General features: G+C 43.6%; 1 protein-coding gene across 2 annotated transcripts in view; it reads left to right on the forward strand.

The window, feature by feature from the left end:
* The first annotated feature begins 232 nt into the window (after positions 1 to 232).
* Positions 233 to 18,973, forward strand: part of LOC140741344 (NGFI-A-binding protein 1-like) — a 64,550-nt gene continuing 45,809 nt past the window's right edge. The window contains exon 1 of one of the 2 annotated variants that reach the window (XM_073071461.1): positions 233 to 672. The gene's annotated coding sequence lies outside the window, so the exon portion shown is untranslated. The remainder of the gene's footprint in view (positions 673 to 18,973) is intronic. The other variant, XM_073071462.1, reaches the window with a different exon arrangement.

Raw genomic sequence — 18,973 nt, forward strand, 5'->3', positions numbered from 1 at the left:
TTAACCCAGCACCCTTTATGGACTGTCCAAAATTCACAGGTCCATTACATTGTAAAAAATATAAAATGTATAACTAACAAAATATTTCAAATTATTTAAAGAGACCTCGGAATATCGCAACGTTAGGCATCTGTACATATTTTTGACAGCAATTCGGGTAAAGACACAACTAACAAATAAATAATCAAAATTTAATTCCGATTATTTTGATATGGTTTGGGAGTATAGTATCGAGTATAATCACCCTTTGAGGAGGTGTTGACTGGGTTTTGTCTGCCTTCTGATTTTTTTTGCACGGACCACCTTAAACGCCTGCAGTGTGACCCAGCTCCCCACCCTCAGAGGGAGCCAGCACCAGGGTGGGGAAAGAGATTACAGACACACTCTCCTCACTGGCGCCATTATTCGCTGCCGCTCTCAATCTTATTTTGCCGTGTTGGGTTATTTTTTTCCCTTTCACCCTTTATTTTGGAAACCGACCCACGTCTTCTTGTTGTTGCATTCCAACCCTCTCCCCTACCACCCACCCTCCCATCACACCAGCACCACCCTCCCCCACCCTCCCCACAACAGCCCTTCCCTCCGCCTGTGTCCCGGGCTCCACCGGTGCAGCGAACCCCGGTCAACACTCGGAGCAGCGTCCGCTAGTATTCCGCCACCGCTTCGGCCAAGGTAAGCACCGCTGCCGGCCCGGCTCCGCACCCTCGGGCGCTCCCCAAACCCAGTGCCGTCATTCCCTCCGCCTTTGCCAGATGTTCAGGATGGGGGAGGGAGCACAGATCGGATCCCAGTTTCTTCCCCCCCCCCCATGTTTCTCTTTCTTCTCAGTTCAGGGAAAGCGTTCCTAACATTTAAAGTGGTAATGCCTCCACTTCTTTTTCTCTCTTTCTCATGGGCCCCACCTGAAGTTGCTTGAATTCCTGATTGCTTTTTGTTGCGATGGACTTTCCTTCCTTGAAACCAAAACAAAAGCAAATACAGTCCCCTGCCCGATGAAGGGCTTGGTCCAAAATGTCGACTGTTTGTTCTACCCTCCTCCCCCCACACCCAACCCCCCCTCCCCATAGAAGCTGCCTGACTTGCAGAGTTCCTCCAGAATTTTGTATTCCTCACACTTCCCCTTCAACCTCTTTTACAGGACTGTAGCTAATAAAGTAGTTGTGGTCACAGTTGGATTTGGGGTCAGAGTGTTATACAGCAGGGAAACAGGCCCTCCAGCTCAACACATCCATACCAACCAATTTATCTACCTGAGCTAACCTCGTTTGTCTGCATTTGTTGCCTGAACTCTTTCTAACCATGTATCTTACAAAATGTCTTTTGTAATTGTATCCACTTCTAATTGTATCCACATTCTAATTGCACCCACTTCTACCACTCCCTCTAGCAGCTTGCTCCACATATCCACCAAACTGAAAAAGTTGCCCCTGACATCCCCTTTAAATCTTTCCCCCTCCATGTAAAATCTGTGTTCTGTAGTATTAAACTCCCCAACCTCGGAGAAAAAGACTGCGGCCTTCCATGTTTCACTCCTCATTTTACAAATCTCTGTAAGTTCACCTCTCAAGCCTTCTATGCTTCAGGGAAACCAGCCTCAGCCTTATAACCCAATTGCCCTAGTCCTGGTAAAGTCCTTAAATCTTTACAGCTTCCTTTTCAGCATTTAGGAAACCCCCAGAGCCAATTTGTACTCAATCAGCTCTCAGGGATCACAATGCATTCTTGACCGTGTATTGTTTTCTCTTAAATAATGTTAATGAGCCTGAGCCCAACTTGGCATTGGTTTGGTGGAAAGAAATAGAGTTAAACATTGTTAGCACAAAAGTGCTGCCAAATAAGTGCTTCCAGCATTTCTTATTTTTATTTCAGATTTTCAGCATCTGCAGTTTCTCTTTGAGTTTTATCAACACATCGGTTCTGGTTGGAGATTGGGAGGAGGGGCATGGTGGGGGAGAGGGGAAGTGCATCTTGTGAATATTGTTTGAAGCCCTTCCACTGTTCTGGAGGTTGGGGTCGGGGTTGGAGTTTGTGATAAATGATACATGTTGAAAGAGCAGCTAATGATTTCCTCTTTTTGCGAAATAAAAGGCCCTTGATTATGATATGTGTCGGGAAATGGTGATTTAAAAGATAATAAAAGATTTGTGGCTCAGAATGCCATGAGTTTGTGGTTTATATTGCAGCTGGCATCAATGCTTTCTTCCGGTCTTGTTACCTGGATGAAGTTAGCTGAGTGTATTTATTGTTCCTTCCCTGTTTTAAGTGAGAAGCTGGTGCTGTGTTTACCAATTGTTTGTATAGTTAATTATAACTATAGTAGTTTTTTATGTATTGGACTGTAATACTGCTGCAAAATAAATTTTTTACACTGCACTGTTATTGTTTTACCTTATTCTGGCTCAATGTACTGTGTAATGATTTGATCTGTATGAACAGTTTGCAGGACAAGCTTTTCATTGTATTTCAGTACATGTGACAATAATAAACTAATACCAATTTCACAATATACACTCAGTGGCCACTTTATTAGGTACACCTGTACACCTGCTCATTAATGCAAATATCTAATCAGCCAATCATGTGGCAGCAACTCAATGCATAAAAGCATGCAGACATGGTCAAGAGCTTCTGTTCAAAAATAAGAATGGGGAAGAAATGTGATTTTGACCGTGGAATGGCTGTTGGTGCCAGATGGGGTGGTTTGCGTATCTCGAAACTGCTCATCTTCTGGGAATTTCGCGCATAACAGTCTCTACAGCGTACAGAGAATGGCGCAAAAAGCAAAAAATATCCAGTGAGCGGCAGTTCTGTGGCTGAAAATGCCTTGTTAATGAGAGGGGTCAGAGGAGAATGGCCAGACCGGTTCAAACTGATAGGAAGGCAACAGTAACTCAAATAACCACACATTACAACAGTATTGTGCAGAAAAGCGTCTCTAAATAAACAACATGTCATAACTTGAAGTGGTACGACAGAAGCAAAAAACCACAGACATACACTCATTAGCCACGTTATTGGGTCTACCTGATAAAGTGGCTACTGAGTGTATGTAAGTGATAATAAACCTGATTCTGATTCTGACATACTAGCCTGATCGAGAGCTTGTCTCATAGCTTTTATTTTTAATATAATCATCGATTGATAATGACAAGAGCAGCATCTGATACTGATCTGTTCTCACCCCTGAGAGGGTAGAGGTGAGCGGCCTTTATGAACTATTGCTGTTGATGTGCTGAAGGTTCTCCCTCTGAGCCGTTAGGTAGAGAGTTCCGGCATCGACGTTCACTGCTGTCCTTCTCTTGTACCCATTGAGTATGAAACACTGTGCTGTATTTGTAACGTGACAGAATGGTTTCTGTATCAAAGTGTACATTTTGAGACAATTGTGTTCAATTCTTTGTTCCTTCTATACTTCTGCCACTGAAACAGCTCATCTTCCATCTCTCGCAGACAAAACATCGGAGGACCTCAGCGGCTCAGGCAGCATTTGTATAGGGAAATGAGTGGGCGATGCTTTGGATCAAGGCCGTTCGTCTGGTTCTGGACCTAAATCATCGTCCGTCTTTTTCCCTCCTCAGATGCTGCCTTACTCTTTGAGTCCCTACAATGTTTTGCGCGTTGCTCCAGATCCCGGCTTCTGCTGTCTCGTGTATCTTCATCTCTCCCAGGGCTGGCTTGTCCTTCAAAGTTCCTGAGCTATATTTGCATCATCCCAGTCAGTCCCTCATCTCATTTATGCCAACTTGTTCTTGCTGCTCGCAATCATGTAATGTTTCTCTTTGTAACGGTAAATGGTGTGTTACCATTAAATGAATGTAAATATTGCCTGAGCTCAACCTGGCATTGTGGAAAGAAATGTGGAGTTAAACATTTTAGATCCATGTTACAGCATTTTCTGTTTTTATTTCAGATTTTCGGCATCTGCAGTTTTATTATTATTAGCATCAATTTTGGTTGGGAGGAGGGACATTGTGGATATTAGAACAGTACAAGCCTTTGGTCCACGATGTTGTCCCAAAATTTTAACCTACTTGAAAATCAATCTAACGCTTTGCTCACTACATAGCCCTCTGTTTTTCTTTGATCCATGTGCTTATCTAAGAGAGTCTTAAATGTCCCTAATGTATCTGCCTCTACTGCCACCCCTCACGGTGCACTCCATGAACTTAGCACTCCCTGTGTTTTAAAAAACCTACCTCTGACATCCCCCCCATTCTATCTTCCAACCACCTTAAAATTATGCCTTTTTGTATTAGCTATAGCTGCCCTAGGATAAAGGAGCTGGTTGTCCAGTCTATTTATGCCTTTAGTCATCTATCTATGACCTCTATCAAGTTATCTCTCATCTTCCGTCCAAAGAGAAAAGACCTAACTCACTCAACCTTTCCTCATAAGACATGCTCTCTAATCCAGGCAGCATCCTGGTAAACCTCCTCTGCACTCTCTCTAAAGGTTCCACATCCTTTCTATAATGAGGCAACCAGAACTGAACACAATATTCCAAGTGTGGTCTAACCAGAATTTTAGGAAGCTGCAACATTACTTAGCGGCACTTGAACTCAGTCGCCCAACTAATTGATGAAGGCCAACACACCATATGTCTTCTTAACGACCCCATCAACTTGTGTGGTAACAATGTGATGAATCATCTACTCTGACAGATGTTGGTTTCTGGATCCATTTCCGAAGCCCTCTGCTTGTCGATTACTGTCAAGACCCCCTCCCCACCTCCACTTCTTTTGAGCCTGCTGCACCTTATCCCTTTTTTCCACCTCTGGTGCAGACTTCCAGCTCAACATATACCTCCTCAAACCCCACCTTGTCACTTAATGGTAAACTGGTTTGGAATTGGTTTATTATTGTCGCATGTACCGAGATGCAGTGAAAAGCTTGTCTTGCAAACTGTTCCTACAGATCACAGTTCAATCTGGTAGAACAAGGTAAAACAATAAAAATGAAGAATAAAGTATAACAGATGCAGAGAAAGTAGAGTTCAAGTTCATAATGTGGTGGATTGTGAGGTCAAGAGTCCAACTTATTGCAGTCAGGAACTATTTAATAGTCTTATGACAGCTCTCCTTGAGCCTGGTGGCATGTGCTTTCAGGCTTTTGTATCTTCTGCCCGATGGGAGAGAGGAGACGGGAGAATGTCTGGGGTGGGAGGGGTCTTTGATGATGCTGGATGCTTTACTGAGGCAGCGTGAAGTGTAGTCAGGGCCCGTAGAGGGGAGGCTGGTTTCCATGATGTGCTGAGCTTGTTCACTCAGTGTCTGGTTCTCCCTCTAATCCCCACCCCAAAACTTACAGACCACTTAACACTAATTTGCTACAGAAAAGCCATGCTAATTGACGTTCTTTATCATATGTTATTCTCATCAACTGCAAAGATTTTAACTGAGTCCACTTTACTGTGTGGTTCTCTGCATCTGTGTGGTTGTGTTCCTCTCTTGTGTTGAGTGGCTGCAGGGGGAAAGTTTGTCACTGTTTAAAATGCTTGTGTGTGCTTTTGAGTGGGATTGGCATCAGTTGCCCTGCTACATGTGTGCTGCGCAGTGTTGGCAGTCTCTTAAAAAGAGGTGTTGGCAACTGACTAATGAACCACGGAAGTGGTATTGGACGTAAAGCTGGGGAGAAAGAGTTTGTGTCTGTCCAAAGATGCAGAATAAAAAAATTGGCAGGGAACCAGCCAAGGTGCCACCAGGTGGTCTTAGTGGGTTATAGAATTATACAGCATGCAAGCAGGTCCTTTGACCCAACTCATTCATGCTGACTAAGTTGCCTACCTGAGTTAGTCCCATTTCCCAGCATTTTTCCCATCTTCCTCTAAACCTTTCCTATCCACATTCCTATCTAAACATTTTACTGTTGTAATTGTACCTGCCTTCACCACTTTCTTTGGCAACTCGTTCTATATACCCTCCATCCACTCTCTGGAAAAAGGGCTCCTTTTAAATCTTTCTCCTTTCACCTTAAACAAATGCCCCCTAGTTTTAGAACCCCCTACCCTGGGGAAAGTTCTGCAACCATTTACCTTATCTATGCAGTTCATGGTTTTATAATTCTCTATAAGGTCACCCCTGAGACACCTATGCTCCAGGGAAGCCCCAGCCTATCCATTTCTATTATAGCTCAAGCTAACGTTCTCATAGATCTTTCTGCACCATTTTGACATCCTAAAAACGATGTCCTAGATCTTAGGAAAGATATCAATAAGATTGAAAGAGTACAGAGAAAATTTATAAGGATGTTGCCAGGACTTGAACATCTGAGTTAGAAGGAAAGGTTGAATAGGGTAGGACTTTTTCCCCCTGGAGCATAGGAGAATGAGGGGAGATTTGATAGAGGTATATAAAATTGTGAGGGATATAGATAGGGTAAATGCAAGCAGGCTTTTTCCACTGAGGTTGTGTGGGACTAGAACTAGAGGTCATAGGTTAAAGGTGAAATGTTTAAGGGAAACATGATGGGGAACTTCTTTACTCCGAGGGTGGTGAGAGTGTGGAAGAGCAAGCGGTGGATGTGGGTTTGATATCAACATTTAAAAAAAATTTGGATAGGTACATGGATGGGAGGGGTATGGAGGGCTATGGTTCAGGTGAGAGTTGATGGGACTAGGCAGATCAATAGTTTGGTGTGGACTAGATAGGCCAAAGTGTTTCTGTGTTGTAGTGCTCTTTGATTCTATCTTCCTATACCCAGGTGACCAGAACTACACACAATACGCCTTGTGTTGTCTTCCCAGCATCTTGTACAGCTGTAACATGATTATGTGGGGGAGAGGTCTATTAGTCATTCTTGGCCACCATCCAGGGAGCTGTGTGGAGGCCGTGCTCATGAATATCGGGGGAGGGGTTTGGGCTGAGCTGAATGTTGAGGTGTGAGTCTGCTTGTAACAGGATCAGGCCTTACACACCATTGTATGAAGAGTCTGCATCATGTGGAAATCCCCCGCGGGGCCAGCAAAGCAGAACTGCGCTTTCCTCTGTTCTATGGATTGCCTCCTGATTCTCTCAGCACTCCAGTGTCCGCTTGCAACATGTATGGTTTTTAATGTTTGCATTCTCCCAGGTGGAACAATAAGTTTTATGTACAATACCACTTGCACTGCCTGTTACTGTCAGCAGCGGTGAGTTATTAATGGTTTGATAGAACTGCTCAATGCATGTGGCAGGGCAAGGATCTGGTAAATGGATCGTTTCACGTTTTCCCTCACATTTCAGCCCTACTTTGGCAGGAGGAACACTCAAGATGCTTCAGGAACTCAGCAGCATCTAAGGAGGGAAGTGAACAGTCGATGTTTCCAGTCGAGAGCTTTCAACTTAAAGGGTTGGCATAACCTTGTGGGCCGAAGAGCCCGTACTGTTCTGTGTTCAAGCTGATGTTGATGAAGAGTCTTGATCCAGAATGTCGACTGTTTATTCCCCTCCAAAGATGCTGCCTGACCTGCCGAGTTCCTCCAGCACTTTGAGTCTGTCTGCAGTCTCAGAATCAGAATCAGGTTTAATATCACCAGTGCGTCGTGAAATTTATTAACTTTGCAGCAGTAATACAACGTAATACGTGGTAAATATAGAAAAAAATGGAATTACAGCAATTATATATGTGTATATTAATTAGTTAAAATAAATAGTGCAAAAACAGAAATTTTTAAAAAAAGTAGGGAGGTGCTATTCATCGGTTCAATGTCCATTTAGAAACCAGATGGCCGAGGGGAAGAAGCTGTTCCTGAATCACTGAGTGTGTGCGTTCAGGATTCTTCCTGACAGTAACAATGAGAAGAGGGCATGTCCTGGGTGGTGGGGGTCCTTAATGATGGACGGCGCCTTTCTGAGGCACCGCTCCTTGTCGATATCTTGGATGCCACGAAGGCCAGTATCCATGATGCAGCTGACTAATTTTACAACCTCCTGCAGCTTACTCTGATCCTGTGCAGTAGCTCCCCCCCCCCCCCACCCACCCCACCAATACCAGACGGTGATGGAGCCAGTCAGAATGCTCTCCACGGTACATCTGTAGAAGTGTCTGAGCGTTTTAGGTGACAAACCAAATCTCCTCAAACTCCTAATGAAATATAGCCACTGACCTGCCTCCTTTGTAGCTGCATCAACGTGTTGGGACCAGGTTAGCTTCTCAGGACTTTTTATTTTAAAAATGCGCATTATCTAATTGGTGAGGGATTGCAGAGCTGTCTGAGTATCCTTGTGCACAATTTGCAGAAAGCTAAAATGCAGTCACAGCAAGTAATTAGGAAAGTGCTCAGAATGTTATTGCTGATTGCAAAGGGAATTGAACACAAAGGTAGGGAACTTGTGCTTCAGTTATGAGGGCATTGGTGAGACTGTACCCGCAGTACTGGGAACAATATTAGTCTCCTTATTTAAATGGAGGATGTTAAAAGCTGGAAAGTAGTTCAGGAAAGTGGATTATACCAACGCAACCTGGAATAGACAAGTTGTCCAATGATTTGGAGTATGAGTTAAGAGCAGGAGTAGGCTTGCCCCTCTCCCAACCCCATCTAATAAGATTGTGACTGATTTGTAAGGTCAACTGCAAACTACTCTTTACCCTAGTAATTTGCACACTACTGCTGATGAGAAATCTCTCTACCTCTGGCTTAAGTTTAAGTTTAATTGTCATTTAACCATACATGAATACCCATGAATACAGCCAAACAGTGTTAATCTGGGGCCAAGGTGCAAAACACTCTACCAATAGTCATATAGAGCACATATAAGATATCAGTAAAGTACAGTCACACAAAAAAAATGTAGTCCAAGTCCCTAAGTCCATGAATGTTGCAGCAGTCTGCAGACGAACACAATACAGCTTACCTTCTGCCGAGTGAATACTAGAGAGCAGCGCCAAATCTAGTATAGGCACTGCGCCACACAGTCTGCGGCGCTCCGCAGAGGCCTAGTCCGCGCGATGGTTGAGGCCACGCTGCTCCCACGCAACCCACCCCCTGCAGTTCGCCAATAAACCAGTGAATTGGGCTTGCAGCATTCCACACCACCAATGACCAACAGGGTCTTGCGATTGCAAGAAAAGCAACTAAAATGATCACTCGCTGTTAGACTGCACACCTCCTTCGCGCACATATGCCTCTCCGTCGCAGGCAGCATCACGATCCGCACCAAGTCCAGCTCCTTCAGTTTCTCTGCCAATGAGCAACTTGTTGATGGGGTAGAGCTTCAGTACTTTAAATTCTTAATGTCCTGCAGGGTCGTGCAATCATAAAAAATACATTTAAAAAAGACAATAACACCTTTGGTTGACTCCTTAGAAACCACTGTGTCTGAGTGCGCTACCATCCTATTGGAATAAATTATTAAAAATATTGAAATACTCTGCTTCCATTGTGATTTGAGGCAGTTCCAGCAACTCACAGCCCTCAGTGAAAACATTTCACCTCATCCTCGTTTTAAGAAAAGAGCAGGGGCAAGTCATTCAGCCTTTCCTTAAGATCAAGACTGACCTTTTACCTCATCATCATTTCCTGTAGTATCTCCTCAGCTCTCAATTGAGGTATTAGGAGTTCCCTAATAGGGTTGAAGTATACAGGATGTTTCTTCATGTGGGGGAATCACGAACTAAGGTTACTTTAAAAGTAAAGGGGTCAGTTGTTTAAGACAGATTAGATGAAATGTGTTCTCTCGGAGGGTCATGAAGTTTAGAAACATCCTCACAGGGAGGTGGAAGCATGGTCTGTCAATATTTATAAGGTAGAGATTGATAGGCACTTGATAGAGGTGAAAGTTTACTACAGAATGTGAATTTGTTGTTACAATCAAATCTAGATTGATCATAGAGTAGGTTAAAAGGTCAGCACAACATAATGGGCCAAATGGCCTGTACTGTTCTATGTTCTAATGAACTGACCGAGCAGCCATGAGTAACCTACTTTGTCCTACGTTCAGCCTGCCTCCCCATTTTCCTCACACTTGACCCAAAACTTTGTTTGAAGTGTCCTTCCAACAGCAGGTTGCAATCACACGAATGCTTCTTATTTTGAACAACACACAAAGCGCTGGGGGATCTCAGCGGGTCAGGCAGCATCTATGGGGGGAAATGGGCTGATGAAAGATCTTGATTCAAAACATTGACTTGCCAACTTCCCTCCCACAGATGCTGCCTGACCTACCTAGTTACCGTAGTTCCTATAGCAAATTGTTTGTTGCTCCAGATTCCAGCATCTACAGTCTCTCACGTCTCAACTTTGCTCTATTTTGACTTAGTGAATGTAACCTATTAATATTTTTCCCTCCAAAGAAGTAATTTCGGCTCCTTGCATTGCAACTTTGCTCTCTCTTTAAGCTTCATTGATTTTTTAAAAAAAGATTATTTTATTTGTCACATTGAAATATACATGTGCATTAAAACACACAGTGAAATGCGTGACTTGTGTCAAATCAAATCGGTGAGGATTGTGCTGAGGGCAGCTCGCAAGTGTCACCACACTTCCAGCGTCAACGTAGCATTGCCACAACTTATTAACCCTGACTATAAGTCTTTGGACTGTGGGAAGAAACCAGAGCACCCATGCAGTCAAAGGGAGAACATGCAGATTCCTTACAGACAGCGACCTGAATCGAACCCTGATCAGTGATCACTGGTGCAGTAAAGCAATTATGCTAACTGCTACATACTGCACCATTTTCTAGCTTTCAATCTTGTCTAGTTGGCCTTGACTGATATTAATTTGGCTGGGACTGTAACAGAGGAAGACTAGTAGAGATTTAGCAGATGCAGGGATGGAAGATGCCTATTTCCTTTAGCACAGTGGAGATTAACTAGAAGGTTTTTGATTTAATACAACTGACAAAATGAATAGAGGGGCACTGAGAAGAAATTTTTTCACCCAGAGGACAATAGGAAGCAGGAAGCCTCAATGTAGGCTGGAAATACTTGGAAGAGCAGGAATATACATTAGGAGCTGGGAAGTGAAATTAGTTTTGTTTGCCGGGAAGTGATTGTCAAGTCACTGATGCTCACCCTTTGACCCAATGAGTCTATGCTGACTATGATGCCCACCCTGGCAGCTCATTCATATACCCACCACCCTTTCTGTTTAAAAAACGTAGCCCTTACTCCCTTTTTAAACATTTTCCAAATCGCTTTAAATCTGTGCTCTTTAATTTTACACACTTCTACCCCAGGAGAAAAGACGGTGACCATCCACATCTTGATTTTATATATTTCTATAATGTCACCCCTCAGCCTCCTTTGCTGTAGGGAAAACCTCTCACATTCTAAGGTGTGAAGTGTACAATGGACAAACGTTTGAGAGGGTGAGATCGCTGTGGCGTCTACGTGCACGTTATTTAGGTTGACTCTGTCTTGTGTATGTGTGTGATCTGAGCCAGGTCCCAGCTGATGGTTGCAGACGGAACTCTGAGCCAAGAGGCGGAGAGCAGGTCTCATTGCCCACTGTCACAAGTGCTTTCTCTCATTTGCTTCTGAACTGTTATCTCACTTGCTGTGCATTCGTGCAAGCACAGGGACTTAAAGAAGTGATGTAACCAAGTCATTTTGGGCAGCTAGAGAAAGCTGTACCTCACGGAAGCTTCTGTCTGCTGGATCCAAGGGGAAGGTAAATGTAAAACTCAGCAGCATTAGTGAACAAAAACAGACTTGTTCCTCCAGTGTTTTTCGCAGCCAGTATTGTTCTCGATCAACATTAGCTTCTGTGGTTACTGTTGTATTGCAGGAGATTCTGCAGGCAACTCACATGTAGTGAGTTCTCCCAAACAACGATCTGATAAAGACTAGATGTGTGATGTTTATTGAGAATAAATATGGGCCAAGCCAGAACATGAAATAAATCCTACTCAAAATATTACCATGGGACCTTTTATGTAAATATAAGGAGGTTGATGAGATCTTGGATTAAAATTGCAATTAAGTGTTACACCAGAATTGTCAGTAGAGTTTTGTGCCTGGGCCATTATAATGGAACTCAGAGGAAGAGTGCTGTCAGCTATGGCGCATGGAGATTAAGGTGTCCCACATTCAATAAATAATGACCCAACAAACTCAGACACCCACCATTTCACAGCAGTCATGTACAAGTTTCACGTGTTTATGTCTCGTAGGAGGCTGTGTTCAGTGTGGTTTAGTCCTATTGAGGAGGTTACATGGCACCTTTTTTATTTGCTGCTGGAATGGTTTTTAGATTTTACAGATTAGTTTTAGCCTTCTGGGTGTTGTGTGAAGCATGCCTTCTTCAATTGAGATCCTTCTATAGCCCAAACACAAAAGACCCCAGTCTACTGTGGGCTGAGACTGGAGGAGAGCTTATCAAAGTTCAAAAGTAAATTTATTATCAAAGTATCCTATACCACCCTGAAATTCATTGTCTTGAGGTACAAAGAAACACAATAGAATCAATGAAAAGCTGCACACAAAGGCTGACAAACAACTAATATGCAAAAGAAGTCAAACTGTCCAATACTAAAAAATAATAATACATAAATAAGTAATGAATAATACTGAGGACGTGAATTGTGGAATCAGTTTAGTGTTGAGGTGAAGTTATCCATGCTGTTTCAGGAGCCTGATGGTTGAGGGGTAATAACTGTTCCTGAACCTGGTGGTGTGGGTCCTGAGGCTCCTGTACCTGATTCTGGTGGCAGCAGTGAGAAGAGAGCATGGCCTGAACAGTGGGGGTCCCTGATGATGGGTACTGCATTCACAGTAAACACAAAGAAACACAATAGAATCAATGAAAAACCACACACAAGATGGACAACCATTCAATGTGCAAAAGATAGCAAGCTGTGCAAATACAAAAACAAAGAAACAAAATAATAATAATTAATAAATAAGCAATAAATATGGAGAACATCAGATGAAGAGTCCATGAAAGTGAATCCATCGGTTGTGGGAACGATTCAGTGATAGGGAGAGTGAAGTTATCCCCTCTGGTTCAAGAGTCTGATGTTTATGGGGTAATAACTGTTACTGAACTTGGTGGTGGGTGTCCTGAGGTTCCTGTACCCCTTTCATGATGGCAGCAATGAGAAGAGAGATGGCCTGGATGATGAGGGCCTTTGATGATGGATGCTGCTTTCCTGCGACAATGCTGTACGTAGATGTACTCAATGGTGGGGGAGGGCTTTGCCTGTGATGAACTGGGCTGTATCCGCTACTTTTTGTAGGATTTTCCCTTCATGGGCAGAGAGGCATCTGGAAGGAGCATTTCAAAAAACTCCTGAACTGTATTGTGCAGAGGGGAGAAGGCAGGAGATTGGGGCTGAGAGGGAAAATGGATCAGCCATGATGAAATGGTGGAGCAGACTCGATGGGCCAAATGGCCTAATGCTGCTCCTATATCTATGGTCTTATATTCTATGTCGCCCCAGCCTGGCAAGCAGTTGGAAAGACTGGTGCAGCCAAAAGCTGGCAAACAGCAAGGTGTTGAAGGAGTTGGTGTCCCAAATGAAGTTCTAAGACATGGCAGTGAATTACTTCTGCCTTGAACTCATAACCTTCTCTAGCTCATCTGGGAGCATGCCAGCAGATCTTGGTAATGTTATCATGGCTAGTTCCAGGAAAGGAGATCAGTTTAATTGTATTTGTTAGGGAGGAGGTTCATGTGCTGTCTGTCACAGGGAAGGTCATTACCAGTATCCTCCACCTCCCCTCTCAGTGGTGGGCTATCTCCTCTCAGAGGCACACTATTTCCAGGAAGCTTTGAGAAGGTCCTTAAAGCACTTTCTCTGCCCCCCTGGAAGCCTGTTGTTTTGGCAGAGCTTGGAGTTCCTTCCAGGAAGTCTGATGTTTCTGGTGTGTAAACAACAAGAGCTGTCCATCGGAGCCTATGTGGTAGGAACATTGTTCTGGGAGTTGATTCTGACATTAATTTGTTTGTCCTGCCAATGAATTCTGCTCGTCAGGTAGTGCAGTGGATGACAGATCAGCAGGAACTGGAGGAAGCCATGCCAGTCATTGTCTGTGGCCTTTCTCAGTGCAAGAGGAATTCTCAACTTTGGTTTCATTACCAGTCCAGAATATGTTGAATGTGCCAAGCACAAACAGTGGAAAGAGCACATAATATGCCAAACACCCCACCTCACCCCTCTTGTCCGTAGCCCGCTGACCCACCCATGTGACAGTCTGTAGATCCCACATTGGTCTCTTCACCTTCATCAAATCCCACAGACAGGTAGTGAAAGCAAATCATCGTGGATCCGCAGTGGCTGCCTGAGGAGATTTCTGGTCTTCCATGAAAAACAGGGTCAAGACAACTCATCTCTTCCACTTGATACAGGTAGCTCATCTGTGCTTCACAGGCAAGCGTCAGTGAAAGAAGAGAGACGGGTTAATGACACAGAGCACAGGTCTGAACAAGAGGTTGTGGGCGTTGAAGATGGTGATAAGCTGAACAATCTTAGCAAGGAAGGGGGAGGTGAGAGATCAGGCAATAGTTGAAGATAATACACTAAGAGATGTGGGAGGAACTTTACAAAGATGGGTAACGGGTTTTGAAAAGAAGTGAACAGTTTGTGCAATGCAAACTATTAATATGACTAGGAATTTGATTTGAACAGGTGCCAACATTATTCTGATTGGGTGTTGTATCATGACATTTGGTCCTTAGCTTGGGAGGATTAGTTAGTAGATTTTCCAGAGTATTATCTTAACTAACAGACAGACCATATGAAGATTGTTCATTCTCCATTAACCAACGAGAAGATCATGGACTTCCAGTGACTTTAGAAACCTTCATCTTATTAAGGTGTAACAAAAACAAGACAAGAGTTGACGTCCTGTGTGAGGCTTGAACAATCCGGGCAAATGAGAAGAAATGTGTAACTTGTGGGTTAAAGACACTTTGGTGTGTGGGCGTGGGTATCCAACTGAAACAACCAATCATTTATCATGGAGTAAATCAGCATGGAGACAGGTCCTTTGGCCCAATTTGTCCACGACGACCATGTAGGGTGTTGTAAACTTTCTCCCCGGAAACAGACCAGAAGTTTCTTGGAAATCAAATGCTTTATAATGTGAAGTTTTGCTGAATGATATAGCAGGAAAATTAACCAGAGGCAACTCAAGTTAAAAGGTACGCAGTGAGCTGTTAGGACATGGAGTGCATTGCTTACAAACTGGTCCCTAATCACGGTGAGGAGCACAATTGCAAGCTGAAAATAGGAGTGGGGGGTGGCTTTGAGTGGAATCAGTATGGCTGTGGGCTGAAAGGCCTCTTTGTGGGCATCACCAGGAGCACGGCTGTAGGGACTGCTGAAGTAAAGATGCTCTTAAGAGGAGGTTAGGAATACCACAGCTGAACGTGAGAATGTAAGGAAATAGGCTTTTGGCACAGTGGCCTTCATAAATCAAAGTATTGAGTATAGGAGATGGGATGTTATGTTGAAATTGTATAAGATGTTGGTAAGGCCTAATTTGAAGTATTGTGTGCAGTTCTGGTCACCTACTTACAGGAAAGATATCAATAAGATCGAAAGAGTACAGAGAAAATTTACAAAGATTTTGTTGGGATTTGAGGATCTGAATTACAGGGAAAGGTTGAATAGATTAGGACTTTATTTCCTAAACATAGGAGAACAAGGGGTGATTTGATAGGTATATACAAAATGATTGCGGGGTATCAATAGGGTAGATGCAAGCAGTCTTTTAAAAACTGAGGTTAGGTGAGACTAGAGCTAGAGGTCATGGGTTAAAGGTAAAAGGTGAAATGTTTCGGGAGAACATGAAGGAAATTTCTTCACTCAGAGGATGGTGAGAGTGTGGAACGAGCTGCCAGTGGAAGTGGTGGATGTGGGTTTGATTTCAATATTTAAAAGAAGTTTGGATAGGTACATGGATGGGAGGGGTATGGCGGGCTATGGTCCAGATGCAGGTCGATGGAACTAGGCAGAGTAATAGTTTGGCATGGATTAGATGGGCTGAAGGGCCTGTTTCTGTGTTGTAGTATTCTATGACACTCTGACACTTAGCCCTTCAAGCCTGCCCCACCAGTATGATCATGGCTGATCTACTCCAGGCCTCATCTCCACTTCTGTGCCGATGACCCTCAAATCTAAATTTCCTAATCTTCCAAGAATTGATCTACCTTCTCTTTAATTGCCTCCAGTGATCTAGCCTCCATGTCCTCCAGCATACAGAATCTCAAAGATACACCATTCTCAGCAAGAAGATGCCCCCCCCCCACCAGACCTGTTTTAAATAAACACCTGTTCAAGATTTTCCCTCTAGTGAACATAGAACATAAAACATTACTGCACAGTACAAACCCTTCAGTTCATGATGTTGTGGCGACCTTATAAACTAGATCAATCTAACCCTTCCCTCCTACATAGTCCTCCATTTTCTATTATCCGTGTGAAGACAAAGGCTTTTGCTTTTGGAGCAGCAAGTAATGACTCGGGCAAACAGAATTGGCAATTGTAACGGCTTTAATGGAGAATGGTACAAGGACTTTCCTAATTACTGCAACAACAGAGAAACCCTTACTAAGACTCGCAGTTGCTGGGCTAGTTACATAGGCCAACTCTTGTTAACTATGTGCGAAATTTGAACCACAAGCCAAATGACTTCAAAGTGCCCCAATCACATTAGGATTGTAGCTGGAGATTACTTCAGGCCGGGCCAGTGAGATGAATGCTTGACATGCTCTTATTCCCTTGTGTCCAGCGCTGATGGATGAGTTTGGTTGCAGGTGCCTCCTGTAATGGAGGCAGAGTGTTGATGCCGAGGGAACAAGGGGTGGGGGGTGGTGAGGGTGTGAAAGTTCCTGAGTTTGCCTTGGGACAGACTGAATTGGAATTACTGCAGCAACAGAAGAGCCAGCTTAACTATTTCCCCTTTTGTCTCTCTCCTCTTGTTCCCTCTTTGTTCCTGCTCTCCACTCCACAGACATCTCAGGTCTGCACAGCTTGCTGTTAACAGAACCCAAGTGCCCCTATTTACCTTCATCTGTCCTGTTTTATTGATGGAGGAACCAGTCCCCTTCAGCTGGACCTTGTGTGTACTAGTGAGTGCTACAACAACCAACCAGCTGCATTTACAAAGCCCCTTCAAGGTGGTAAAATGACTCCACGTACTTAAGGACACCATTAAATAAAACTTGACAGTAGCCCAGTAAATAGTCAAGAGTCCTTTTCCCAGGATGGACGTGCCAGAGTTTCTACTGCATTATCCGCAGGCCCAGTCTGGCCTTGCAGGTGAGACTGGCAGTCTTGGGCATGGCAAGAAGGGGATTCCCAGCAGTAGCTGTGGGTCTCCAGCCCTCTGCACTACCAACGTGTAGCAAAAATCACCCTGCATTTACATAGTGCTGTTGACAGGGTAAAATGTCACCAGTTGCTTTACAGACAAATTACAAACAAAAATTGGTTCTTGAGGCCCATTAAAAGATGTTGAATCAAAATCAGGTGTATCATCACAGACATATGTAGTGACATTTGTTGTTTTGCAATAGCAGTACCATGCAATATATAAAAATACTGTTACACTAAGAACCTATATTTTAAAAAAGTACAAAAAAGAGAGCAAAAATTGAGATAGATTCATGAACTGTTCAGAAATCTGATGGTAGAGGAGAAGAAGCTGTTCCTAAAATGTTGAATATGTGTCTTCAGGGTAGATAATGAAAGAGACGGTTCGCCCCCTTTTGACCTTCAGAATATTAGAGCAATTAGGAACAAGGAATAGAAATGTATTTGTAGGATAAGGTGGGAGGAGACTCATGGAGCTTGACTGCATCCCACACATCAAGTGGGCTGAATGGCCTTATCTGTAAATTTTAACAGTTTTAAATATTTAGAGATATCTCACAGAACAGGCATGTCCGGCCCAACGAGCCCAGCAACCCACTATTTAACCCTAGCCTAATAACAGGACGATTTACAGTGACCGATTAACCTACTAACCGGTTACGTCTTTGGACTGTGGGAGGAAACTGGAGCACCCGGAGGTAAACCACGCGGTCACAGGGAGAACACACAAACTCCTTACAGGTGGCACCAGAATTGAACTCTGAACTTCGATGCCTTCAGCTGTAATAGCATCACATTAACTGCTACGTTGCCACGGCGCCCCAATTTGATACCATTTTACCCAGGTAACAACATTTACAATCTAAATCAAAAGTTAGACCAGAGCCAGGTTGTGAGTTTGAGGCCCCTTCTGAGACTTGGACATAAAAATCCAGACGGGCTCCCTGGTGTAGTTATGAGAACATGCTGCACTGTCACAGCTACCATATATGTAAAGATCATGTGCCATTGGTTTGGGGAAGAAGAGGACAGTTAGAATCATAGGACCATAGAACATTACAGCACAGAAACAGGCCTTTTGGCCCTTCTTGGCTGTGCCAAACCATTTTTATGCCTAGTCCCACTGACCTGCGCCTGGCCCATATCCCTCCGTACACCTCTCATCCATGTACCTGTCCAAGCTTTTCTTAAATGTTAAAAGTGAGCCCACATTTACCACTTCATCTAGCAGCTCATTCCATACTCCCACCACTCTCCGTGTGAAGAAGCCCCCCTAATGTTCCCTTTAAACTTTTCCCCCTTCACCCTTAACCCATGTCCTCTGGTTTTTTTCTCCCCTAGCCTCAGTGGAAATAGCCTGCTTGCATTCACTCTATCTATACCCATCATAATTTTATATACCTCTATCAAATCACCCCTCATTCTTCTACGCTCCAGGGAATAGAGTCCTAATCTATTCAACCTTTCTCGGTAACTCAGTTTCTCAAGTCCCGGCAACATCCTTGTAAACCTTCTCTGCACTCTTTCAACCTTATTAATATCCTTCCTGTAATTAGGTGACCAAAACTGCACACAATACTCCAAATTCGGCCTCACCAATGCCTTATACAACCTCACCATTACATTCCAACTCTTGTACTCAATACTTTGATTTATAAAGGCCAATGTACCAAAAGCTCTCTTTACTACTCTATTCTCCCTAGTTCTCCCTAGTGCACTGATCAGTGGTCATC

The sequence above is a fragment of the Hemitrygon akajei genome, chromosome 18 (genome assembly GCF_048418815.1).
Source record: "Hemitrygon akajei chromosome 18, sHemAka1.3, whole genome shotgun sequence".
NCBI lineage: Eukaryota > Metazoa > Chordata > Chondrichthyes > Myliobatiformes > Dasyatidae > Hemitrygon > Hemitrygon akajei.